The following is a 26,630-nucleotide window of genomic DNA, read 5'->3' as shown; positions in this document are numbered from 1 at the left end:
GGTACTGTATCAGGGGGCCGGGGTGCAAAGGATAGGGAGAGTATATGGCTATGGGAGCACCTTCCCCTAATATAGGACTTATTCAGATGAGGACCCCCAGAGATGCTGCCAACATTCTGGCAGGATGGCTCTTGGAAACTTGGAGAAAACCATGTCCCCATCAAGTGAAGTAGAAATGCCAGAACTGCCTTGGTATGTGATGGAAGAAAGGCTCAAAAAAGTGGGCTTGTTAGAGTGAATATGCCGGCTTTATATGCTATGTGAAGCCAGAAAAGTCACCAAATGATTATGTTCTATTAGAGGGCCCAAGGGATATTCTATTTACTGAAGTGAGAATATGCTGGTGAGACGAGCACCAGTTTCATTGAGAAACTCAGAGATGACCTTGCTCTGTGGGCAGGACTGCACTGACAGAACTGGGCTCAGAGTAAGGGGGACGACAGCGCTAAAGCGGGCAGGTAGTGAGTACCTAACCATTGGCATCAATGTGGCTAAATTATTGTACTGAGCAGAAATATTAGGCAGCTGGGTTCTGACTGGATCATTAATGAAACAGCATTCTTGGGAGCAAGATAGGTGGCACTCAAGAATATTGCCCATCTGTACAATTAAAAGTAATCAAGAATGATCTGAAGACTGAGGGCAGCCACTATGATAAATGTTCTAATTCTGAAGTTCCCGTCATGGCTCATCAGTAATGAACCTGACTAGGATCCATGAGGATGTGGGTTTGATCCCTGGCCCTGCTTAGTGGGTTAAGGATCTGGCGTTCCTATGAGCGGTGGTGTAGGTCACAGACAAAGCTCGGATCTCATGTTGCTGTGGCTCTGGTGGAGGCTGACAGCTGTGGCTCTGATTTGACCCCTAGCCTGGGAACTTCCATATGCTGCAGGTGCGGCCCTAAAAAGACAACAACAAAAAGTTATAATCCCTTGCTGTTTCTGCACTTGCACCAGCTTTAAAAAGTAAATCTTTATTGAAGCATAATTTAAAGTTCACCAATTTAAGGAGTTCTGTTGTGGCTTAGCTGGTTAAGGACCTGACATTGTCTCTGTGAGGATGCAGGTTCCATCCCTGGCCTTACACAGTGAGTTAAGGATCCAGAGTTGCTGCAAGCTGTGGTGTAGGTTGCAGACACGCTCTGGCGTTGCTCTTTGATATTTGTGAGGTCTTTAGTGAAATGCCATATATTTGTAATTGGTGTCTTTTTCTTATCACTCTTCCTAGTGGTTTGTCAATTTTATTGACTTTTTTTCCCTCCTCAAAGAACCAGCTCCTTATTTCATCAATATCTATTGCTTTTCTAAGTTTCATTGATTTCTTCTTGTCTTTATTTCTTTGCTCGTGCTTGCTATGGGTTTAGTTTGATCTTCTTTTTCTAAGTTTTTGAGGTGGGAATTTAGATGACTGATTTTTAGATCTTTCTTCTTTTCTAATGTATATATTTGGTGCTATAATTTTCCCTCAGCACTGCTTTAGCTGTGTGCCATACAATTTTGATATGTTGTGTTTTCATTTTGTTAGATATATTAAAAATTTTTTTCTTTGAGACTTCATCATTGACCCATAGGTTATTTAGAAGCATACTGTTTAGTTTATAAGTGTTTGGAGATTTTCCTCCTAGCCCCCCCTCCACCTTTTTTTTTCTTTTTTTTGGCTGCACCTACAGCATACAGAAGTTCCCAGGCCAGGGATAAAATCCAAGCCGCAGCTGCGACCACTATAGTTGTGGCAACACCAGATCCTTAACCCACTGCATGAGACTGGGGATCAAACCCATGCCACCACAGAGACAAGGCTGGATCCCTAAGCTGTTCCACAACAGGAGCTCCTCATATCCTTCTCCTATTGATTTATAGTTTGATTCCAGTGGTGGTCGGAGAACATATTCTTTGATTCAGTTCTTTTAAATTAGTTGAGATTGGTTTTATGGTCTAGGCTATGGCCTATGTTGGTATATGTTGCGGGGAGAGTAAAGTATATTCTGCTGTTGTTGGGTAGAGTGTTCTGTAAATGTTGACAGGGTCCATCTTATTGGTTGATGGTGTTGAATTCTTTATCTTTGCTGATTTTCTGTCTAGTCGTTCTATCAGTTGTTGAGAGAGGGAGTATTGAAGCATCTAAATCTAACTGTGGATTTGTCTACTTCTCTTTTTAATTCAGTTCATTTTTTGCTTCATTTGTTTTTCAGCTCTTTTGTTTGGGGCAAATGCATTTAGCATTGCTGTCTTCTTGGTGGATTGGTCCTCTTATTATTATATAATGATCTTCTTGGTCTCTGGAAATTCTTTGTTCTGAAGTTAACTTTATCTGACATTAATACAACCACTCCTGCTTGGTTAATATTTGCGTGGTATAACTTTTCCCATCCTTTTAAACTTGCCCCCCCCCCCCACGTATAATCTTCCATTTGTATTGAGATATAACTGCACTATATAAGTTTAAGGTGTACATTATGATGATCTGACTTATGAAGTGATTATCACAATTGTAGTGAACATCCATTATCTCATACACAAAATTAAAGACACAGAAAAATATTTTTTGGGAGTTCCCATTGTGGTTAAGAATCTGACTAGTGTATCCACTAGTGGTTAAGGATCTAGCATTGCCATGAGCTGTGGTGTAGGTCGCAGATGTGGCTCAGATCTCACGTTGCTGTGGCATAGGCTGGCAGCTGCAGCTATGATTTAACCCCTAGCCTGGGAACTTCCATATGCTGTGGGTGCCGTCCTAAAAAGAAAAAAATAATAACTTTTTTTTCCTCATGATGAGAACTCTTAGGATTGGCTCCCCTAACAAGTTTTATTGTTATTCCTCCTTCCCCTTTCCCTCTTCTTTCTTTCTTGTTATGAAAAGGACAGGCTTTATTGAGCTCCCAGCCCTTTCTCCTGCAGTCTTGGTTCCCCAGAGATGCCTGGTCTGGCGGGCAGCAATGACACCCACTTTCCACTTGGCAGGGGCATCTCTGTGGATGGTAGAGCGTTTGCCACCTCTGAAGGGATGCTCCACAGGATTCATGGCCACACCATGCACATGTGGCCAGGAATTCCTCCTTGCCTTATAATTGTGGTAGGTTGGCCAGCTTTCAGAACGGGCTTGTCAGCGCGGCCACCTCCAGCCACCACACTGACCACAGCCATGTTAGCTGAGGAGATGACCTTCTTAGAGCCTAGGGACAGCTTCACTGGGGTCTCCTGCAGCATATGGAAGTTCCCGGGGCTAGGGGTCCAATCAGAGCTGTAGCTGCCAGCCTACGCTGCAGCTTGTGGCAATGCTGGATCCTTAACCCACTGAGTGACAAGGCCAGGGATCAAACCCGCATCCTCATGGATACTAGTTGGATTCTTGCTGAGCCGCAATGGGAACTCTGCACTCAGGCCTTCTTTGTCTTGGGGTTGCAGAAGAGGATGGTGGCCTAGTTCCCAGAGTCTCTGGCCGGCCCCAGTCACCAGGCTTCTCCTCCAGACACCACACCATGGTGCCTCAGGCATGGTGCCCACTGAGAGCACAATGCCGATGCTGAGCTGGGCATTCTTGCACAAGCCGGCTGGTGTGGATGCCTTCCTCTGCTTAACAGTGTGGATCCCAGAAGCCCACCTTGGCAAGGGGTGCACCAGGTCATAGATGGTGTCCTTCACAATGCCCTTGGTGTAGCTGTGTCACTTGGCAAAGCCCATGCCCTTTTGGAGCTTCACGTGCGAATGGAACACAGAGTTGGTGCCCTTCCTCTTTGCACGGACCATGTAGCCTGTGGTTGCGGTCTGTTGCCCAGCAGGGCCGAAAGATAAGTGGCCCGGCCCTTGAGAGCTGTCTTAATCTTCCAGGGCCTATTATTTTCTTTCTCGGTTGTACCCCTGGCATTTGGAAGTTCTCCGGCCAGGGGTCAAATCCTGGCAGCAGCTATAACCTATGCCACAGCAAGTGGCAATGCCAGATCCTTAACCCACTGCGCTGGGCCAGGGATCAAACCTGCACCGCCACAGAGACAACACAGGGTCCTTAACCTGCTGCACCACAGCAGGAACTCCTTAACAGTTATATATCACACACAGCAGTGTTAATTATCTTTATCATGTTGTACACTACATCTCTAGTACTTATTTATAACTGGAAGTTTGTACCTTTTGACTGTTTTTATCCAATTCCCTTTCTGTCTGTTGCATCACTATATATTTATTTTTTTTATTTTTTAAATTTTTTGTCTTTTTGCTATTTCTTTGGGCCGCTCCCGTGGCATATGGAGGTTCCCAGGCTAGGGGTCGAATCGGAGCTGCAGCCACCGGCCTACGCCAGAGCCACAGCAATGCGGGATCCGAGCCATGACTGCAACCTACACCACAGCTCACGGCAACGCCGGACCGTTAACCCACTGAGCAAGGCCAGGGACCGAACCCCGCAACCTCATGGTTCCTAGTTGCATTTGTTAACCACTGCGCCACGATGGGAACTCCCTCACTATATATTTAAAGTGAGTTTCCTGTAGACTCACTTGAGTATAGAGTTGGGTCACATTTTTTTCATCCACACTGCCAATCTCTGTCTTGGTGTATTTAGACCATTTGCATTTGAGGTATTTATTGGTACGTTAGAGCTTACGTCTGCCACTTTATTTTATTTTTATTATTATTATTTTTTGTCTTTTTGCCTTTTCTAGGGCCGCTCCTGCGGCATATGGAGGTTCCCAGGCTAGGGGTTGAATCGGAGCTGCAGCCACCGGCCTACGCCAGAGCCACAGCAACGCTGGATCCGAGCTGCGTCTGCAACCTACACCACAGCTCACGGCAATGCCAGATCCTTAACTCACTGAGCAAGGGCAGGGACCGAACCCGCAACCTCATGGTTCCTAGTTGGATTCGTTAACCACTGAGCCACGACGGGGACTCCTGCCATTTTATTTTTTGTTTGGTCTCTATTTTCTCTTTCCTGCCTTCCTGAAGATTACTTGAATATGTTTTAGAATTACATTTTGTTTTTGGGTTTATCACTTGTATAGCTCTTTAAAATTGGATGCTGTAGGTATTTTTTTTTTTTTTTGCTGTAGGTATTTATAACTTAGCACAGCCTACTGATGTCATCATTTACCACTTTGAGTGAAGTACAGAAACCCTACCTCTCATTGTGCTTCCCTCACTCATTTATAATTGTTTTACATATTTTCTCTACATACCTTTAGAACCAGATCAGACAATGTTACAATTTTTCCATCAATTGTCAAAGATAATTTAGAAAACTCAAGAGGAACAGAAAGGTATATTGATTTTTACCCATATTTTCACTAACCCTGCTATTTCTTCCTTCCTGATGCTCCAGGATTTTTATTGTTTCTGTTTAGAAAACTTCCTTTAACCATTCTTTTAGAGTATGTCTACTGGTGACAAACTTTTAGTTTTCCTTTGTCTGAGAGTTTCTTAATTTTCCCCTTATTCCTGAAGGATATTTTTTTCTGGGTATAGAATTTATGGGTCGACAGTCCTTTCATTCAGCATTTGAAAAAGAGGGTACTACTTCTTGCCTCTCCGGTTTCTGATGAAAAATCTGCTGTCATTTGGGTTTTTCTCCCTTGTATGTAGTGTCATTGTCCTCTAGTTGCTTGCAAGATTTTTTTGTGTGTCTCTAGATTTCAGAAGTTTAATTTTAATGTGTCTTGCCATGGATTTTTTTGATTTATCTTGTTTGGAATTTGCTTAGTTTCTTGAATCGGTATGTTAACAAATTTGGGAAGTTTTCAGCCATTATTCCTTTGTGTACCTTTTTTTTTTTTAAGCTTCATTCTCCTTTTCTTCTATTCCAATGACAGGAATCGTAGTTTTGTTGGTTTTTTTTTTGTTTGTTTGTTTGTTTGCCTTTTGCTTTTTAGGACTGCATCTGCAGCATATGGGAGGTTCCCAGGCTAGAGGTCGAATAAGAGCTACAGCTGCCAGCCTACGCCAGAGCCACAGCAATGCCAGATCTGAGCCGTGTCTGTGACCTATAACACAGCTCACAGCAATGCCAGATCCTTAACCCACTGAGCCAGGCCAGGGATCAAACCTGTGTCCTCATGGATGCTAGTCAGATTTGTTTCTGCTGAGCCATGGTGGAAACTCCAAGAATGTTAAATCTTTTAAAATTTTTATTTTGGCAATGCTTGTGGCATGCATAAGTTCCTGGGCCAGGGATCAAACCTGTTGGCCAGCGACCTGAGCCACAGCAATGACAACATCTGATCCTTAACTACTAGGTTGCCAGGGAACTCCAGGAACATTAGATCTTTTGTTATAGGGAGTTCCCATCGTGGCTCAGTGGTTGGCAAACCCAACTAGCATCCACGAGGACTCAGGTTTGATCCCTGGCCTTGCTCAGTGGGTTAAGGATCTGGTGTAGGTTGCAGATGTGGCTCAGATCCACCTTGGCAAGGATTCTGGGGCGACTTGTTAGAACCTTGTGAGGATGGACGTCTGGGTCCCTACTCCGCACTGGGGGGTGGGTGGAGCCATAGTGGTGTTTGTGATGTCTGGCTAGAGAAGAGCAGTTATTGTGTAAAAGTTTTTCGTCCTGCTAGGCTGCCCCTTCCCTTTGGCTGCAGGAGCGGTTTGTTTTGGGTTTTTTTTTTTTTTGCCACACCCTTGGCAGGATCAAACCTCTGCCACAGCAGTGACCCAAGCCATAGCAGTGACAATGCTGGATACTTAACCTGCCAAGCCACCCGAGAACTCCATTACTTATTATTTCATCTGTGCCTCAGCTTCACTTTTCCAAGTTGCTGGTTTCTTTAGTTCCAAGTCTGGGATAAATGAGGCAAAACGAAAACCTGAGGGACTCACTGCAGTCTGGTTCTCTGGCTCCTAAGATTCCAGGCAATCTGCTTTTCTTCTTTCCACCTTTCAACGTCATCTTGTGCTTGTTTTTATGTATAATTTCCAGGGCTTATAGTGGTACTAGGAATGAAAATATATCTATTCCATCTTCCCAGAAGTAGAATTTCCATCAGAGTAATTTTCATGTCAGATACTGTATTGTTAATTTGTAGAAATTCCAGTTTGGCCTTTCTTATATTCCATTTCTCATTATATTTTCTTTTGCCTTTGCAGTCTTAAATGTATGAAACATATTTATAGCTGTTTTAATACTGTTTTCTAATTCCACCATCTCTATCATTTATAGGATGGTTTCTCTTGGTTTTGGATAGCATGTTCCTGTCTCTCTCTTTTTTTTTTCAGGGCCACACCCATGGCATATGGAGGTTCCCAGGCTAGGGATCGAATTGGAGCTACAGCTGCTGGCCTACACCACAGCCACAGCCACGCCAGATCTGAGCCAAGTCTGCCACCTACACCACAGCTCACAGCAATGCCAGACCCTTAACCCACTGAGGCTGGCCAGGGATCGAACCTGCAAACCTCATGGTTCCTAGTCAGATTCATTTCTGCTGTGCCACGATGGGAACTCCTGCTTTTCAATGCCTATAAAAATTTCTTGGAGTTCCTGTCGTGGCTCAGCAGAAACAAATCTGACTAGTAACCATGAGGACGCAGGTTTGATCCCTGGTCTGAGTGGGCTAAGGATCTGGCATTGCCGTGAGCTGTGGTGTCGTTTGCAGACGAGGCTTATATCTGGTGTAGCTGTGATGCAGGCCAGTGGCTACAGCTCTAGGGCGACCCCTAGCCTGGAAAACTCCATAAGCTGCAGGCGCAGCTCTGAAAGAATATTATTATATATATATATATATATATATATATATATATATATATTTTCTAGCTTTATAGTTATTTACAATGGGAAAGCAATTTCTATAGCTATAACTCCTTCATGGGTAGAAGTGAAAGTCTTCCTGAGCCAGTTTTTCAGCTGGAAATAACAGATGAAAGAAGATGCTAGGTCCCTAGGAGAAACAACAATGAAATACCATGACAAGTATAAGGTAATAATTCCCTCAGTCCTATCAGGTAGGAACTTATAACCATTTATCTGCATTATACACATAGAGAAAGAAGAACATCCGGAGTTCCCGTCGTGGCGCAGTGGTTAACGAATCCGACTAGGAACCATGAGGTTGCGGGTTCGATCCCTGCCCTTGCTCAGTGGGTTAACGATCCGGCGGTGCCGTGAGCTGTGGTGTAGGTTGCAGACGTGGCTCGGATCCCGCATTGCTGTGGCTCTGGAGTAGGCCGGCGGCTACAGCTCCGATTCAACCCCTAGCCTGGGAACCTCCACATGCTGCGGAAGCGGCCCAAAGAAATAGCAAAAAGACAAAAAAAAAAAAGAACAACATCCAACCATTTCAAGGTTGTTGGATACAGAGTCCTATTTGACATAGAAACCAAAGCTCCCTGTTAGAGTGGCAGTGTATGTATTCCAGGTCTAGATCTGGCTCTTAGCAAGTCTATTGGGTTCACAGATCCACCTAGTGGTCCTTTCACCTGTCCTTAATTGGACAGTTGAAATGGACATATTTGATAGTTGGTAGAGCTACATTAACCGTGATAGGTTAAGAGCTATCATAGAAAGGCCAATATGAAGTTCCTGAAACTGCCTCCACCATCTCAGGCCAACATAATAAGAAAGATCAAGGGACACTACCAAGGTGGAATAGTAGGACATAAAAGCTCACCTTCTCCCACAAATATACCAAAAATACATCTAATGTGGAATGATTCTCACAAAGTATCTACTCAACACTGGCAGAAGATCACAGACTTCCGAAAGGTCAAAAAAATCTCCATGTAACCAGGTGGGACAAAAGAAAAAAAGAGAAAGGGATCAGGGAAGGGACCTGGGCCCCTGGGAGGGAGCTGTGGAAGAGGAAAGGTTCCTGCACTCTGGGAAGTCCCCCTCACAGCAGAGAGATCAGCTAGGACAGAGGGGGAGCTCTGGCGCCTCGGAGGAGAGCAACAGTTTGTGGCAGCAGAATGGAGCAAGACCTGCACAGATAAGCAGTACCACTGCCCTGCACACCCAAGCCTGAGACATGCATCCACTGGTGTGGGCAGGGGCTGGATGCTGAAGTTGTGGCTTCAGAGATCTAGACCCAGGTAGAGGACTGAGGCTGGCTGTGTGGAAACAACCTGAAGGGGACTAAAGTGTGGTGTGACCACAACTGAGGGTGCACATGGAGAAAGCCAGGCTCACTTTACAGGACAGGCACCATTGTTGGGAGGGTATGTGAAGGGTGAGGAGGGACCCACCATTACAAGCTTTTTCCCTGCCCGCACTCTCAGGCAACAGGACACTGCCTACATGAGTTCCAAGAGCAGGTGCGAGCCACCTCTGCTGCCATCATGGGCTCCAGCTGCTGTATCTGCACACCCGTTATAGCAAGGGGATAAAATCCAACACACAGGAAAGGCAGCAGGCATCTATACTAAGAACATCCCTTGCACCAAAATATTAAATCCACACAAGCTACACAGGGATGCTTCTGTATATAAATATCCCTCCAAGACAATAGTAGACAATTGTTTCTCCTAAACTGATAGGAATAAGAGAAATACAAGTAAAAATGAAGAAGCAGAGGAAGCACTCCCAGTTAAAAGACCAAGAATTCCCCCAAAAGAACAATGAAACCTCTTCAGTTTAATGGATACCAATTTCAAAAAGGAGATAATGAAGACACTGAAGGAATTAAGAAAGGTTACTGACAGTAGTGCAGAGTACTGTAAAAAGGAACTGTAGAAACTAGGTGGAGACAAAATTAGAAAACTGAGCTAAAGGCAATGAGTAGCAGAATGAATAAGGAGGAAGAATGAATAAATGATCCGGAAGATGGAATAATGGAAATCACCCAATCAAAATAGCAGAAAGCCAAATTTTTTAAAAAAAGGCAATGAGACATGGGATAATATAAAGTGCATCAATCTATGCATTTTAGGGATTTCAGAAGGGGAAGGAGAAAAGGGGATCAAAAATGTATTTGAAGAAATTATGGCTGAAAACATCCCAAAACTAAACAAGGAAACAGAGGGTCCCAAACAAGATGAACCCCAACAGACCTACACCAAGACATAATTAAAATGACAAAAGAGGATTCTAAAGGTAGCAAGAGAAAAAGAGTTAATGACAAGGGAACCCCCAATAAGGCTATATCAGCTGATTTTTCTACAGAAGGATTATAGGTCAGAAGAGAGTGAGTGGCAAGATATATTCAGAATCCTAAAAGGGTAAAATATGCACCCTAGAATATTCTACCCAGCAAGATTATTATTTAGAATAGGAGAGAGAGAGAATTTCTCAGACAAGCCAAAATGGAAAGAATACAGCAATTTAAAACCTATCCTAAAAAAAAATATTGAAAGGTCTTCTCTAAGCAGAAAAGAAGCAAGAATCTATATAGGAAAGAGAAAAATCACAATTAGAAAGTAATTCACTTAAATAAGCCAGTACCCACTTTTAAAAATTAATATTTTAGAGAAGATATATATACACACACACATTCTCTAAATGTTTATATAGAATGTTTAAACATATATATACACACACACATTCTCTAAATATATATATATATGATCAGGTCACTTTGCTGTACAGTAGAAAACTGACAGAACACTGTAAACCAACTATAGTAAACAAAAATCATAATTTTTTTGTGAAAACAATAACCAAAATAAACAGCAAAAGGATAAATATGAAGATGTAAGAAGATGCCAACATCATAAAATGTGATGAAGGAGAGCAAGAAAACAAAAATTCTTTTTTTTAAAAAAAATGTTTTTGACCAAAAAAAAAAAAAAATGACTATTAGTCTAAGGCAAGACATAGGAAGGGGTTAACATACTTGAAAAACAAGGTAACCACAAAGCAAAAACATACAACAGAGCCTCTAAAGCTAAAAAGAAGAAAACACAAGCATAAAAATAAAAGGAAATCATCAAACCACAAAAAGAAAAAAAATAAACACAGAATTAACTGGAAAACAAGGTTTAAAATGGCAATAGATATCTATCAATAATTACCTTAAATGTCATTGGCCTAAATGCTACAATCAAAAGACAGATGACAGATTAGATAAAAAACACAAGAGCCTACAGGAGTGCCCTGGTGGCTCAGTAGGTTAAGGACCTGGTGTTGTCACTGCTGTTGCACAGGTTTGACCCCTGGCCTAGGAACTTCTTCATAACATGCGTGCAGCCAAAAATAACAATACATCAAAAGTGAGGAGATGGAAAAAGATATTTCATGCAAGCAGAAATTAGAAGAAAGCAGGGGTCGCAATACTCACACCAGACTAAATTTTAAAACCAAGGCCATAAAGAAAGATAAAGGACACTATATAATGATAAAAAAATCAATACAAGAGAATTTCACACTCATCAACATATATGCACCTAATATAGAAGCATCCAAATACATAAAACAAACACTAACAGACATAAAGGAAAAACTGATAGGAATACAATAGTAGGAGACTTTTAACACCCCACTCACATCAAACAGAAAATCAAGAAGGTAACAGGATCCTAAATGATAAAACTGTTATACTTAATTGACATTACATCAAAAGAAAAAAAAAAAAAAAAAAGAACCAGAATACACATTCAAGTGCACATGGAACATTCTCTAGGACTGATCACAAAACCAGAGCACAAAACAAGCCTCAAGACATTTAAGAGTACAGAAATTATATCAAGTATCTTTTCCACCCACAATGACATGAAACTAGAAACTGAACATAGGAAAATGAGAAAAAAAAATGATTACATGCAGACTAAACAACATGCTACTAAAAAACCAATGGGTCAGTGATAGAATCAAGGAGGAAATTAAAAAAATACCTTGAGGAGTTTTCCATTGTGGTTTAGCAGAACCTGATTTCATCTCTGTGAGGATGCGGGTTTGATCCCTGGCCTCACCAGTGGGTTAAGGATCCGACATTGCTGCAAGATATGGTGTAGGTTACAGATGCAGCTTGGATCATGTGTTGCCTTGGCTGTGGTGGAGGCCTGAAGCTGTAGCTCCAATTTGACCCCAGCCCAGGAAATAGGCTGCAGGTTCAATCTTTTTCTTTCTTCATAATGAATTATGGAAATAATCCATTTATTTTCAATAAAATGAATTAATGAATAAATAAAAAATACATTGAGACAAATAACAAAACAGGGGAGTTCCCGCTGTAGTGCAGTGGAAACGAATCCAACTAGGAACCATGAGGTTTCAGATTTGATCCCTAGCCTCGCTCAGTGGGTTGAAGATCCAGCATTGCTGTGAGCTGTGGTGTAGGTTGCAGATGTGGCTCGGATTGGCATTGCTGTAGCTCTGGCGTAGGCCGGCAGAAACAGCTCCGATTCGACCCCTAGCCTGGGAACCTCCATATGCCACGGGTGAGGCCCTATAGACAAAAAAAAAAAAGAAAAAAAAAGGATACAAAATCCATGGGATGCAGCAAAAGCAGTTCTTAGAGGGAAGTTCATAGTGATACCTTCCTCAAAAAAAAAAAAAAAAAAAATCAAGAAAAATCTCAAATAATTGGAAAAAGAACAAACAAAACCTAGTTAGCAGAAAGATGAGAATAATAAAAGATCAGAGAGGAAATAAAGAAATTTTAAAATAATAGGAAAAAAAATCAACAAACCAGAGTTCCTATCATGGCTCAGTGGAAACGAATATGACTAGTATCTATGAGGATGCAGGTTTGATCCCTGGCCTCGCTCAGTGGGTTAAGGATCTGGCATTGCCATGAGCTGTGGTGTAGCCACAGCTCTGATTAGACTTCTAGCCTGTGAACGTCCATATGCTGTGGTATGGCCCTAAAAGAACAAACTGACCAAAAAAAAAAAAAAAAAAAAGCTCTACAGAAAACAAATGCTAGAGTGAGTGTGGAGAAAAGGGAATCATCCTTCACTGTGGGTGGGAATGTAAATTGGTACAGCCACTGTGAAGAATGGTACGGAGATTCCTCAGAACACTAAAAACAGAATTACCATATGATCCAACAATCCCACTCCTGGGCATATATCTGGACAGAATTGTAATTCAGAAAGATAACATGACTCAAAGTGACAAAAGACCTGTACTCTGAAAACTATAAGACATTGATGAAGGAAATCAAAGAGGACACAAACAAATGGAAAGACATACCATGCTCTTGGATTGGAAGAGTCAATATTATCAAAATGACTATACTACCCAAGGCAATCTACAGATGCAAAGCAATCCCTATCAAATTACCAAGGATATTTTTCACAAAACTCAAACAAAATATTTTAAAATTTGTTTGGAAGCACAAAAAGACCCAGAATAGCCAAAGATAGCCTGAAAAAGAAAAATGGAGCTGGAGGAATCAGGCTCCCAGACTTCAGACTATACTACAAAGCAACAGTCATCAAAACCATATGGTACTGGCACAAAGACAAACATAGAGATCAGTGGAACAGGACAGAAAGCCCAGAATTCAACCCACACACCTACAGCCAACTAATCTATGACAAAGGAAGCAAGAATATACAATGGAGAAAAAACAGCTTGTTCAATAAGTGTGCTGGGAAAACTGGACAGCCACATGGAAAAGAATTAAATTAAAACACTCCTTAACACCATACACAAAAATAAACTCAAAATGGATTAAAGATCTAGATATAAGACCAGACACTATAGAACTCTTAGAAGAAAACACAGGCCAAACACTCTCCAACATAAACAACAGCAACATCTTCTCAGATCCACCTCTTAGAGTAATGACAGTAAAAACAAAAATCAACAAATGGGACTGAATTAAACTTAGAAGTTTCTGCACAGCAAAGGAAACCCTAAACAAAACACAAAGACAACCCACAGAATGGGAGAAAATCTTTGCAAATGAATCAACTGACAAGGGATTAATCTCCAGAATTTATAAACACCTCCTGCAGCTCCATACCAAAAAAACAAACAAGCCCATCAAAAAATGGGCAGAAGAGCTAAACAGACAATTCTCCAAAGAAGACACACAGATGGCCAAAAAACACATGCAAAGATGTTCAACATCACTCATTATTAGAGAAATGCAAATCAAAACCACTATGAGGTACTGCCTTACACCAGCCAGAATGGCCAGCATCAAAAAGTCTATAGACAATAAGTGCTGGAGAGGGTGTGGAGAAAAAAGGAACCCTATTACACTGTTGGTGGGAATGTGAACTGGTGCAACCACTGTGGAAAACAGTATGGAGATGCCTCAGAAAACTAAAAAGAGAACTACCATTTGATTCAGCAATCCCACTCCTGGGCATCTATCCAGAGAAAACCATGACTTGAAAAGACACATGTACTCCAATGTTCACTGCAGCACTATTTGCAATAGCCAAGATATGAAATGTCCATCGACAGAGCAGTGGGTCAAGAAGATGTGGTACATATACACAATGGAATATTACTCAGCCATTAAAAGGAAAGAAATAACGGCAATTACAGCAACATGGATGGACCTAGAAATTATCATGCTAAGTTTAGTCAGTCAGCTGATGAGACACCAACATCAAATGCTATCACTTACATGTGGAGTCTGAAAAAAGGACACACTGAACTTCCTTGCAGACTTTGAAAAACTTATGGTTTCCAAAGGAGACAGGTTGGGGTTAGGGGAATGTGCTGGGGTTTGGTATGCAAATGCCATAAAATTGGGTTGTGATGATCATTATACAACTATAAATGTAATAAATTCATTGAGTAGCAAAAAAAAAAAAAAAAAGACAACATGCATCCCTGTGTTCATAGCAGCACTATTCACAATAGGCAACACATGGAAACACTTTAAATGTCCATTAACAGATAAATGGATTAAGAATATGTGGTTGGAGTTCCTGTTGTGGCGAAGTAGAAACGAATCTGACTAGGAACCATGAGGTTGCGGGTTCGATACCTGGCCTTGCTCAGTGGGTTAAGGATCCAGCATTGCGGTGAGCTGTGGTGTAGGTCGCAGACTCGGTTCCGATGTGGTGTTGCTGTTGCTGTGGCGTAGGCGGGAAGCTGTAGTTTCAATTCGATCCCTAGCCTGGGAACCTCCATATGCCGCAGGTTTGGCCCTAAAAGAGAAAAAAAAAAAAGAACATGTGGTACATAGATATAATGGAATACCATTCAGCCATAAAATAGAACGAAATAATGCTATCTGCAGCAACATGGATGTAACCAGAGATTACCACACTAAGTCAAGTTAGAAAGAGAAAGACAAATCCCATATGCTATCACTTACATGTGGAATCCAAAATATGGCACGAATGAACTTATCTACAAAACACAGACTCAAAGTCATAGAGAACAGACTTGTGGCTGACGAGGGAGGAATGGAGTGGGATGGACTGGGAATTTGCTGTTAGTAGATGCAAACTTACATTTAGAATAAACAAGAAGGTCTTACTGTATAGCACAGGGAACTACACTCAGTATCCTATGATAACCAAATGGAAAAGAATATAAAAAGAATGTGCTGTGTAGTATATATCACATATATCTGGATCACCTTGCTATACAGCAGAAATTACTACATTATAAGTCACTTTAATTGAATAAATTCACATTAGTGCCCCTCTTGTAGACCTGGATGCCAGAATGGTGGTCCCCATCATAATGCCATTTAATTCACCAGTTTGGCCTCTGCTAAAACAGTTCCTGGAGATGATAATGGGTTATAGTAATCTCTCTCTCTCTTTTTTGCTTTTTAAGGCCACACCTCCCTTGGCATATGGAAATTCCCAGGCTAGGTGTTGAATTGGAGGTGTAACTACCAACCTACGCCACAGCCACAGCAACGTAGGATCTAAGCCACATCTGCAACCTACACCACAGCTCATGGCAACTGGATTATGGTAATCTCCATCAACAAGTAATTTCAATCTTATCAGCTGTGGCAAATGTGGTATTTTTACTGGAGCAGATTTAACAGTCTCAGGTACACTGTAGGTGACAATCTGAGCAATATATTCTTCTCCATCTCTGTAAGAAAGGACGATCAAAGTTTACTTTCACTAATGAGATGAGCAATAAAATACATTTATAGTCTTGCTCCTGGAACACGTAAACTCTCCCACTTCTCTCATAATCTGAAGAGACCTGAACCATCTGGGCATTCCATAGACGATCACAATACTCTATGATGACATCGTGGTAAGCGCACAGGATGAGCAAGAAATAGCAAGACCACTGGAGTCCTTGACAGGATCAACATTCTTCAAATGGTGGCATAAAAACCCTACAAATACTCAGGTGACGAGGCCTGCTTGTCAACACAGGTCCCAAAGTCAATGGTGCTGCAGAAAGAAGAGACACAGAAATACAGTGGGGATCAGGGGGCTACCGCCTTCCAGAGGCAATAGCAACCCTCTGAGCCGACTCATGGTTTTTACTTACTATTTTCTACTTCCTTGTACATGCAGGGGATACATCGGTATTTCTCTTCAAACAGATTGGAAGCAAGATATGCTAGGACAGCCATTCCTAAGCACATGAAGTAATCATAAATGCTTTAGCCCTCCCAGGCCGTCATTTGTTGTTTGCCTCAAGCCATCTATGGCCTCTCCCAAAAATCCCCCAAGGCTCCAGTCCTGAGAATGTCAGAGCTGATGGTTTTCCATCAGCAACATCAGTGCTTCAGCAATCTTGTTTTCAAGATGCCATTTTTGATGTTGTTCTCATTCGTTTTGCCTCAAGGGTCATGAGAGAGTCACAAGACTTTGTATAGACTGACCTTCTACAGCCACTCTATGGTGCCAGTCTTTTCTTTCCATTCCTTGTCATGTTGCATATTCATACCTCCAACGTCTCCCCCTTTTTAAAATTTTTATGATTCTTATTTATTAATCATATTGGCAAGTGCTATAGTGGCTAATTGCTGTTGTCGTCCATTGATTTCTGTTGTAATTCGTCTCCAGACTGTATAGAAACAAAAAAGACAGACATATGAATATGAACATAAAGCCCCCCATAGTACCACCAGTGGTCTTTAAGTGAGGAATGGGATTTAGTTGTGATAAACCATCAGCCACAGCCTCCAGAACGTTAGATCCTTGAAGTAAATGCAACTTCTGAAAGAAAGTTTCCATAATCTCATTTCGTATATTATTAATATCAATTGACAAGTTCCCTTGATTTAATGAACGTTGTTTTACTTTATCCCAATTAAAGGATGATTTGTTATACTGGTGAGGAGTCACACAAAATGAAGTAATATTCCATTCACATTTAAGTCTTATTTGTTTTTGTAAACTATTCACTTATCTCCCAACAAAATTACCACCTGCTGTAAATCTGCCATTATAGCCACAAATAACGTAGCCGCATTTAAAGGGTAATGCAGATCTCTCACCAGTTTTTCCCCTTCTATAGTGAGCTTTTTTATTTGCCCCCATGTTGGTGTTTTACTATTGCTCGTTCGAGGCAATGGCATTGACTTCTTCTCTTGTGACGAATAAATTGACATTTATTTCAAGGCATGTACTGGAGGCTCCCTGGGTGGATCTAGACTCATCCAATTTCTTTCTTTTCTTTTTTTTTTTTTTTGTCTTTTTACCTTTTCTAAAGGCCACTCCTGCAGCATATGGAGTTCCCAGGCTAGGGGTCTAATCAGAGCTCTAGCCACCGGTCTATACCAGAGCCACAGCAACACGGGATCCGAGCCATATCTGCAACCTACATCACAGGTCACGGCAACTCCAGATCCCTAACCCAATGAGCAAGGCCAGAGATCGAACCCGCAACCTCATGGTTCCTAGTCGGATTCGTTAACGACTGCGCCACGACGGGAACTCCTAGACTCATCCAATCTCTCTTCTTTCCATTCTTCGATATTTCTTCTGGTAACCCAGTGAAGTTGTCCATTCTCTGTAACGATAAGAGCAAAACCTCATCTCTTTTTTACTCTGTATCCCTCAAGCCATTCTCCCTTTTCATTTCTCCAAAATACAGGGGTGTAATCATCAATATCAGCAGAAGGATTATATCTAACCCGCTATCTTGTGACTCAAAATGATGCATTATAGCTGGTTTATCATTAAATCCTCTTATATCCAAAAAATTTAAGGTGAATAATGCTTGTGCTAGAATTTCCCTGGGCATAAGGCCTATATTCCCCTTTTTGTTTAAAAATAATATTTTTTAGCATTTTATGAGCTCTTTCTATAATGACTTGACCCTGAGGATTATAAGGTATCGCAGTGACATGCTGAATATTCCAGTCCTGAAAGAATTTATTTAAAGCCAAACTAGTATATGCAGGACCATTATCTGTTTTTATAGTTGATGGAGTACCCATACCGGAAAAGGCCTGCAATAAATGTGCTTTGACATCTTTAACTGCTTCTCCTGTATGGGAGGAGGCAAAACTAACATTTGAGTAAGTATCTACTGATACATGTACACATCCCATTCTACCGAATGTGGGAACATGGATTAACATCCATCTGCCAAATATCATTTGATTGGATTCCTCATGGATTAAGAGTGTCAACATGGGTAACAGGGTGTGTTAGAGTCCATTCAGGACAGGCAGCAACAAAGGGGAAAATTTCTATGTTGAATAATTTGTTGTAATATGTTAAACAAAACAAAAATGGGTTTAAGAGTGTTTTCAATATTCCTTGTTACTCTTACAGCATATAATGAATCAGAAATAATATTAAGGGGTGAATTCACATCCTGTAGAACATTAATAATAGCGTCCAACTCAGCCTGCTGTACTGACTGATATGATGAGACCTGTATCTTCGTAGTAGGTCCCGTATATCCTGCTTTGAACTCTTTATTGGCATCAGTAAAGTAAATTGGGGCATTAGCAATAGGGCTTTGCTTTGTATTAACAGGTATTATCCATTCATGTTTACTAAAAAATTATATTATTGGATTTTTAGGATAATGTGGATGTAATTTACCAACATACTCAGCTAAGGCAATCTGCCAATCCATACTTTCTTTCTTTTTTTTTTTTGTCTTTTTTTTGCTATTTCTTTGGGCCGCTCCCGCGGCATATGGAGGTTCCCAGGCTAGGGGTCAAATCAGAGCTGTTTCTGCCGGCCTACGGCCAGAGCCACAGCAACGCAGGATCCGAGCCGCGTCTGCAAACTACACCACAGCTCACAGCAACGCCGGATCGTTAACCCACTGAGCAAGGCCAGGGACCGAACTGGCAACCTCATGGTTCCTAGTCGGATTCATTAACCACTGAGCCACAACGGGAACTCCTGCCAATCCATACTTTCTACAAAAAGTTGTTGTATTTGGCTGTTGTTCAAAGGAACTTTAATTTCTGAAGGTTCATATCCTGAAATTTGTTTACGAGTTCTTCCTTTAGATATTATTTGAGAAACAAGCATAAGATAAGTGGTTATGGTTTTCTAGGTGTATGGATTAGATATTAACATTCTAATGGACCCTTATCTTACCACAAGACGGCAGTAGAATTTTTCATCAGTAATATTATTAAAGAAACTGGTTTTTCTGGACTAATTCAAACAATGTGTCTTCTTTGAAAGGCCTCATTAACAAGTTATAGTTGTTCCTTAACTAGTTCAGTTAATTCTCTAGGGCTGTTTAAATCAGGATCCCCATTCAAAGTTGAAATAAATGCGTCAATTGATAGTTAGGTATATCAAGAGAAGGATGCAACCAATTAATATCTCCTAATGATTTTTGAAAATCATTTAAGGTTTTTAAGTGTTCTATTCGCATCTGAATTTCTGTGGTTTTATAATTTCTCTTTCCATTAGATAACCCAAGTATAAGGAACATCATATTGAAGTTTATGTGGTGCTGTCTTAAGCCCATATGATATTAATTCCTCTTCTGTCCTCAAAAAACTTTATGCAATATTTCTTTGTCAGGGTGCACCAATAAAATATCGTCCATATAATGAACAATATAAGCCTCAGGAAATTGTTTTCAAATATTGTGTAAAAGCCTTGCAACAAAATTGACACAATGTAGGACTATTCATCATTCCTTGGGGCAAAACTTTCCAAACACATCTCTTGACAGGTTCTTTATTATTAATAGAAGAAATTGTAAAGGCAAATCATGTAATATCATCAGGATGTAATGGAACGGTATAGAAACAATCTTTTAAATCCATAATAATAATAGGCCATGATTCAGGATCGTGGCAGGTGATGGCAATCCAGGTTGTAACGCACCCATAGATTCCATAATAGCATTTATTTTTCTGAGGTCTGTCAACATCCGCCATTTACCATTTTTCTTTCTTTCTTTTTTTTGGTCTTTTTGCCTTTTCTAGGGCCGTTCCCGAGAAATATGGAGGTTCCCAGGCTAGGGGTCTAATCAGAGCTGTAGCCACCAGCCTCCACCACAGCAACGACCGCGTCTGCAACCTACACCACAGCTCATGGCAATGCCGGATCCTTACCCACTGAGCAAAGCCAGGGATTGAACCCACAACACCATTTTTCTTTTTAATAACAAAAATCGGAGAATTCCAAGGGCTACTTGTTTCTTCTGTATGTCCAAGTTCATGCTGTTCTTTGACTAATTCCTGAAGAGCCAACAATTTAACTTTAGAGAGGGGCCACCGTTTGGTCCAAATAGGCTCATCAGTTTTCCATTTAAGCTGCAATGCTGTAGTCTTAACAATGGCCCCTATGAAAAAACCGATCTCTTTTGTAAAGGATCATAACCCATGTTGGCCATAATATTTTTGGCTTGTTGAGACAGAGTTGGGATAGTCACATAAGCTCCCCATTGCATTAGCAAATCTCTTCCCCACAAATTTATTGGAATGTCAGCAATCAAAGGCTGTAAGGTCCCTATCTGTCCATCCAGTCCTACACATTGCATATGTAGGACATTGCATATGTTTTGCATGGTCCCTACTCCAGTTAATATAATGGGTACCGACTCGGTACTCCAATTAGACGGCCAATGTTTAGTGGATATAACTGAAACATCAGCACCAGTATCTATTAGGCCTTCAAATCTTCATCCATTTATAGTAAGAGAAAGGACTGGACTTTAATCAGACACAAAAGTTTGCCAAAAAACTTGTTTTCCTGTACTCCCAAAAACTCCTTGTCTTTGAATGGGAGATTGTTGAGTCTTAATGTAAGGTAAGAGTAATAATTGAGCAATATGATCTCCTTTATTATTTTTTTAATTTAATTTTCTTTTTTTTTGTCTTTTTGCCTTTTCTAGGGCTGCTCCCGCGGCATATGGAGATTCCCAGGCTAGGGGTCGAATCGGAGCTGTAGCCACCAGCCTACGCCAGAGCCACAGCAACTTGGGATCCGAGCCGTGTCTGTAACCTACACCACAGCTCACAGCAACGCCGGATCATTAACCCACTGAGCAAGGCCAGGGATCGAACCCGCAACCTCATGGTTCCTAGTCGGATTTGTTAACCACTGCGCCACAATGGGAATTCCACTATATCCTTTATTAATTTGATAAGGTATATTCATTTTTATCATTAATAAAATTTCACCCTGATCATCTTCATCTATTATTCCCAATAGTACCTCAACTCCCTTACTAGTTAAACTACTTTGTCCGAGGAGTAATCCAACACTACCTGGGGGTATAGGTCCCTTTATTCCTGTGGGTATCTTATAAATGCCCATAGAAGGCATTAGAAGTATATTGTCAATAACAGAAATATCTAGGGCCATGCCACCTGTTGTTGCGGGCAATAAGTGGGATATTGTGAGAAGAGGGGATTGGTTGGTGTTTGATTGGAGTTCGGGCTGCTCTGAGGGTACACAAAAGGAACAGCGTTCCAAGTTTGATTTTGGCTCATATTGTTTTGGGGGCCCTGAGCAGGGCCCCTCTTCCAGTTTCCGACCACTGGGAACCATCCTTATGAAATTTAGAACGACAATGATTAGCCCAATGATTACCTTTTTGACAACAGGGACATAATCCGGGAGATCGAGAATTATCCTTATTACTATTTATAACCGGTTTCACAGAAGGCCTATAATTATTAGAGCGAGGAGATTGTTTACAATTTGTAAATTGTAAATGTCCCTTCTTTCCGCAATTAAAACATTTAGCATTGGAATTATTTTTACTTTGTGTTCCTGCTATAGCTTGTGCAAGCAATTGCATTTTATACGGTTCTGAGCCAATATCATGACAAGCTTTAATATATTCTTCTAAAGATTTTCCTTCTGCTTTAAGGGGCTGCAATACCTTCTGACATTCCAAGATAGCATTGTCAAAAGCCAACATTTTCATTAATAGCTCCCTCAGATCCGGATTGGCTACAGTTTTTTGAAGTTTGTCTGTTAATCTAGCTATAAAGTCAGTATATGGCTCCCCATGGGATTGCCTAATGTTAACAGCTGAAGGGGTGGTTTGTCCAGGTGGACTAACCTTCTCCCAAGCCCACTGACACACATAACGAACCTGAGCAATTATGTTATCATCAAATTGTAATTGATCCTGAATTCCCGTATATTCCCCAGTCCCCATTAATTGTTCCATAAGGATATTAACAGGTGGATTGGCTGCGGCGTTGCGCCCAACTATTTGTGTAGCTTCGTCTTGCCACCAAGTCTTAAACTGTAAAAACTCTGAAGTAGTTAAACAGGTCCAGGCAATCATTTCCCAATCATAAGAAATTATACGTTCGGACGGGGCCAATGCTTGTAGAAGTGCAACGGTATAGGGAGAATTACATCCATGTTGCGCATGGGCTTGTTTAATTTCTTTTATAATCTTAAAAGACAATGGCTCATAATCATATTGAATGCCACCCTGAGGAAATTGAGGATTGGGGGTATTCTCTGTGCCTGTACAGGAAGCACCAATGCATCAAGGTCTCCTTCCCTTCTTGCTTGTAAAATAGCTTTTTGAAAGCTAGACAAATGAGGATTCTTGTTAGGTATAGTAACAGAGGTCAAAAATGTTCCATGGTCCCAAGGGACATTAGGATCAATTGGTGGAGGTTCTGTTTTTAAATTATGAGGCTCTGGCCACGGAGTAGGGGGCTGTGAAACAGGAGAAAATGATGCTGGCGGAGCAGGGAAGGCGTGAGTACCATAAGGTTTATGTTTAGTATTCAGCAAATTGACCTTCTTTACTTCCTTTATCAATATTTTCATAAATATGAGATTTAATACCATCATCTTGATCCTCATTTACTGCTGAATGCTCTTGAAAATCTTCTTTCTCAGAATCAGAAGAATCAGAATTTTCAGATTGTAAAGGGGCTAGCATGGTCTGTATTAAGTTACATAAGGACCAAACGCTCAGAGGAATGGACTCTCCACAATGATAAGCACGGCGCAAACAGGGCATCACCTCTTTGCCTTTCTCTACGCTCAGGGTCCCCTTTTCAGGATCCAACCAGTAGCAATGTTTAGGAATCGCATCAAATAATTCTCTAAAGTTTTCATCTTTCACTTTCACACCTGAGCTACGTAATAAAGTTTTCAGTAAAATAATATAATCTGCATGTTTAGAAGATTGCCCCATTGTTACCCTGATTAAAAAATCCACGGGGGTGTACTCACCTCCAGGTACTTTCCCCGTCCGTCGCCTTTTCAGCAGGAATTCCCCGCATCTGCTCACACCTTTTCAATAGTCTCGCAGACTCTAAGCCGCTTCAGGTCCCTGTTTGAGAAGCCTGCTCGTCAACCCAGGTCCCGACGTCAGCGGTGCCGCAGAAAAGAAGAGACACAGAAATACAGTGGGGATCAGGGGGCTACCGCCTTCCAGAGGCAATAGCAACCCTCTGAGCCGACTCATGGTTTTTACTTACTATTTTCTACTTCCTTGTACATGCAGGGGATACATCGGTATTTCTCTTCAAACAGATTGGAAGCAAGATATGCTAGGACAGCCATTCCTAAGCACATGAAGTAATCATAAATGCTTTAGCCCTCCCAGGCCGTCATTTGTTGTTTGCCTCAAGCCATCTATGGCCTCTCCCAAAAATCCCCCAAGGCTCCAGTCCTGAGAATGTCAGAGCTGATGGTTTTCCATCAGCAACATCAGTGCTTCAGCAATCTTGTTTTCAAGATGCCATTCTTTGATGTTGTTCTCATGTTTTGCCTCAAGGGTCATGAGGGTCACAAGACTTTGTATAGACTGACCTTCTACAGCCACTCTATGGTGCCAGTCTTTTCTTTCCATTCTTTGTCATGTCACATATTCATGCCTCTAACACTCAGAGAAAATTTTATTTATTTATTTTTGTCTTTTTGCCATTTCTTGGGCCGCTCCCACGGCATATGGAGGTTCCCAGGCTAGGGGTCTAATCGGAGCTGTAGCCACCAGCCTATGCCACAGCCACGGCAACGCGGGATCGTTAACCCACTGAGCAAGGGCAGGGATCAAACCCGCAACCTAATGGTTCCTAGTCGGATTCGTTAACCACTGCTCCACAACGGGAACTCCAGAGAAATTTTTAGAGATTCAGTGGTAGGACACTGAATGCTAGGACATTCCCTCCAAAGGAGAAATTTTACACCACACAGTTGTCACCACTAAGAGGGAGCACAGTAAGGTCTCCAGATAGTGTATTCTCCATTTGGGAATACTGCTCTGACTCATATATTGGGTGACACAAAAGATAGTGAGGCCTAGAGCAGCAAAGACTATGTGGTAGGTCCATGGCACAGCAGAAACAAATACGACTAGGAACCATGAGGTGGCGGATTTGATCCCTAGCCTCACTCAGTGGGTTAAGGATCCGTGGTGTAGGGTCGCAGATGCAGCTCGGATCCTGAGTTGCTGTGGCTGTGGCACAGGCTGGCGGCTGCAGCTCCAATTTGACCCCTAGCCTGGGAACCTCCATATGCCACAGGTGTGGCCCTGAAAAGCCAAAAAAAAAAAAAAAAAAAGACTATGCGGGCAGTAGGTCCAGACTGTGGTACAAATGTCCCTGCTGCTTGGTCCACAAGATACCCTATTGTATGAGAGATGTCAGTGATGGGAAAAGATGCCACATGCTTTTAGGACAAGCTCTACAGGAAGTCACACATAGACCCCTAATGTGCTTGAGCAAGGCCATGTCTTCTGAAAGAGTATTATACACCTTTCAAAAGAAAGTTAAAAATAAATAAAAAAGCTCCTGCTGTGCTACTGAGTCCTAATTGAAACAAAGTGCTTGCTTACCCATAGGACATCAAGTGATCATGCAGCCAGAATGCCTATTATGACTGGGGTTCTATCAGACCCAAGTCATAAGGCTAGATGGGTCATTAACAATGCTTCATAAGATGAGTGACACATATAGCACTGGGCACAGCTGCACTGGAAGGTAAATGTAAGCTGCTTAAAGAGGTGACCAGACCCAGAACTGCACTGCTGCTGCTTTCAGTTCACGCTGATAGAACCACATGGAGTGGTTCCCAGGTGGTCAGTGCGGGGCCACTTACCTCAATGTGGTACATACCTCTGCCCAGCCATCTTAGCTTGAGCTCCCCCTGTGACTGAGACCTTTGTTGAGACAGCATCAGCATCAAATTCTCTCTCTACCTAATCCTGTTTCCTTCACTCCCCAACTGGTGTTAACCTAGAGGACTCCCCCCCAGTAACCTTCCTGCACCCAAATCTCCAACTCAGTCATTTTGCCAGGAACTTACCTTACGATGAGTATTTAATTACTTTTTGAGATCAGCTGCATGGATTGTTGTGCCTGTTGCTCAGACAATTTCAGAGAGCTTCATCATGGTGTTATGGAAAGATGCTGTATTAAAGGAGCTTTCCATTTCAAGGACAGCAGGGATGGCAAATTTCAAACACCAGTGCTAGAACTGAGTTGTGGAGTTCTGGCAAGTGTGAGGTCAGATACAGGTTTTAACGCAGCTACTGAAGACAGAACTCTCATTAGCAGGGATGGCTTCATGTGAATGAAAGCAGTTAATTTGCTTGGCAAGGTAGGTGGGCTCAAATAGGATGACAGAAACCAATCTCACTGAGCTTTGGAAATGATGGCAAGAGTCAATTATCTCATCTTCAACCTTCCCAAACTGCAAAATCTCACACGTCTAAATGGCTCTGGCATAATCCACTTGTCAACAGTTGGTCTTTTTTCCAGGAATGGACCTTGACTTTATGCAGAACTATTTACTTGTCTCATCTCCTATTCAATAATTATACAATGACTAGCCCTGTATCTTAACCTTGGTCTGGAAACCAAGGTATTTTCTTTTTCAAAATTTTAGGAGCTGGTTCAAGAAACTAAACAAGAGTTCCCTTTTTAAGCTTCTTCCATTCCAGCTTCATTTTCGCCAACAATTATCCTAAGGCTTTTTTTTTTTTCCTCCCTGGACTCGCAGCATGTGGAAAAGTTCCCAGGCCAGGGATTGAATCTTTTGTTATAGCACTGACCTGAGCCACAGCAGTGACAACACTGGATCCTTAACCCACTGTGCCACCAGGGAACACCTTGATTACCCTTAGGCCTTATTCAGATCTCCTTAGAAGAGTAGAACACATTGTATTCATCATCTGTATTGATGACTTTATTAGTATACCTAATGGGAATGTAATTTTTTTTGTCTTTTTAGGGCTGCACACATGGCACATGGACGTTCCCAGGCTAGAGGTTGAATTGGAGCTATAGCTGCCAGCATACGCCATAGCAACAGCAATGCAGGATCCGAGCCGTGTCCACGACCTACACCACAGCTCACAGTAACACCGGATCCTTAATCCACTAAGCAAGGCCAGGGATCAAACCCATGTCCTCATGGAGGCCAGCTGGGTTTCTACCGCTAAGCTACAATGGG

At 41.7% G+C, this 26,630-nt stretch overlaps 1 long non-coding RNA gene and 1 pseudogene across 2 annotated transcripts; both read right to left on the bottom strand.

Annotated features, from left to right (window-relative positions):
* Positions 1 to 2,802: 2,802 nt before the first annotated feature.
* LOC125128925 (60S ribosomal protein L8-like) lies at positions 2,803 to 3,878 on the bottom strand (annotated as a pseudogene).
* Positions 3,879 to 15,795: 11,917 nt separating this feature from the next.
* On the bottom strand, positions 15,796 to 26,450 carry LOC125129659 (uncharacterized). 2 transcript variants are annotated; one of them, XR_007135514.1, is made up of 4 exons: positions 23,406 to 24,125; positions 17,647 to 17,769; positions 16,300 to 16,821; positions 15,796 to 16,199 (listed from the first exon to the last, which is right to left on the bottom strand). It is a non-coding gene; the product is annotated as an uncharacterized LOC125129659 (long non-coding RNA). The 2 variants fall into 2 exon arrangements; XR_007135515.1 differs by lacking the exon at positions 15,796 to 16,199 and adding an exon at positions 25,482 to 26,450 and having other exon boundaries at positions 16,246 to 16,821; positions 23,406 to 23,518.
* Positions 26,451 to 26,630: the final 180 nt, after the last annotated feature.

This window comes from Phacochoerus africanus, chromosome 6, assembly GCF_016906955.1.
Source record: "Phacochoerus africanus isolate WHEZ1 chromosome 6, ROS_Pafr_v1, whole genome shotgun sequence".
NCBI lineage: Eukaryota > Metazoa > Chordata > Mammalia > Artiodactyla > Suidae > Phacochoerus > Phacochoerus africanus.
The sequence above is the reverse complement of the archived record's forward strand: the minus strand, read 5'-3'. Positions and strand labels throughout refer to the sequence as shown.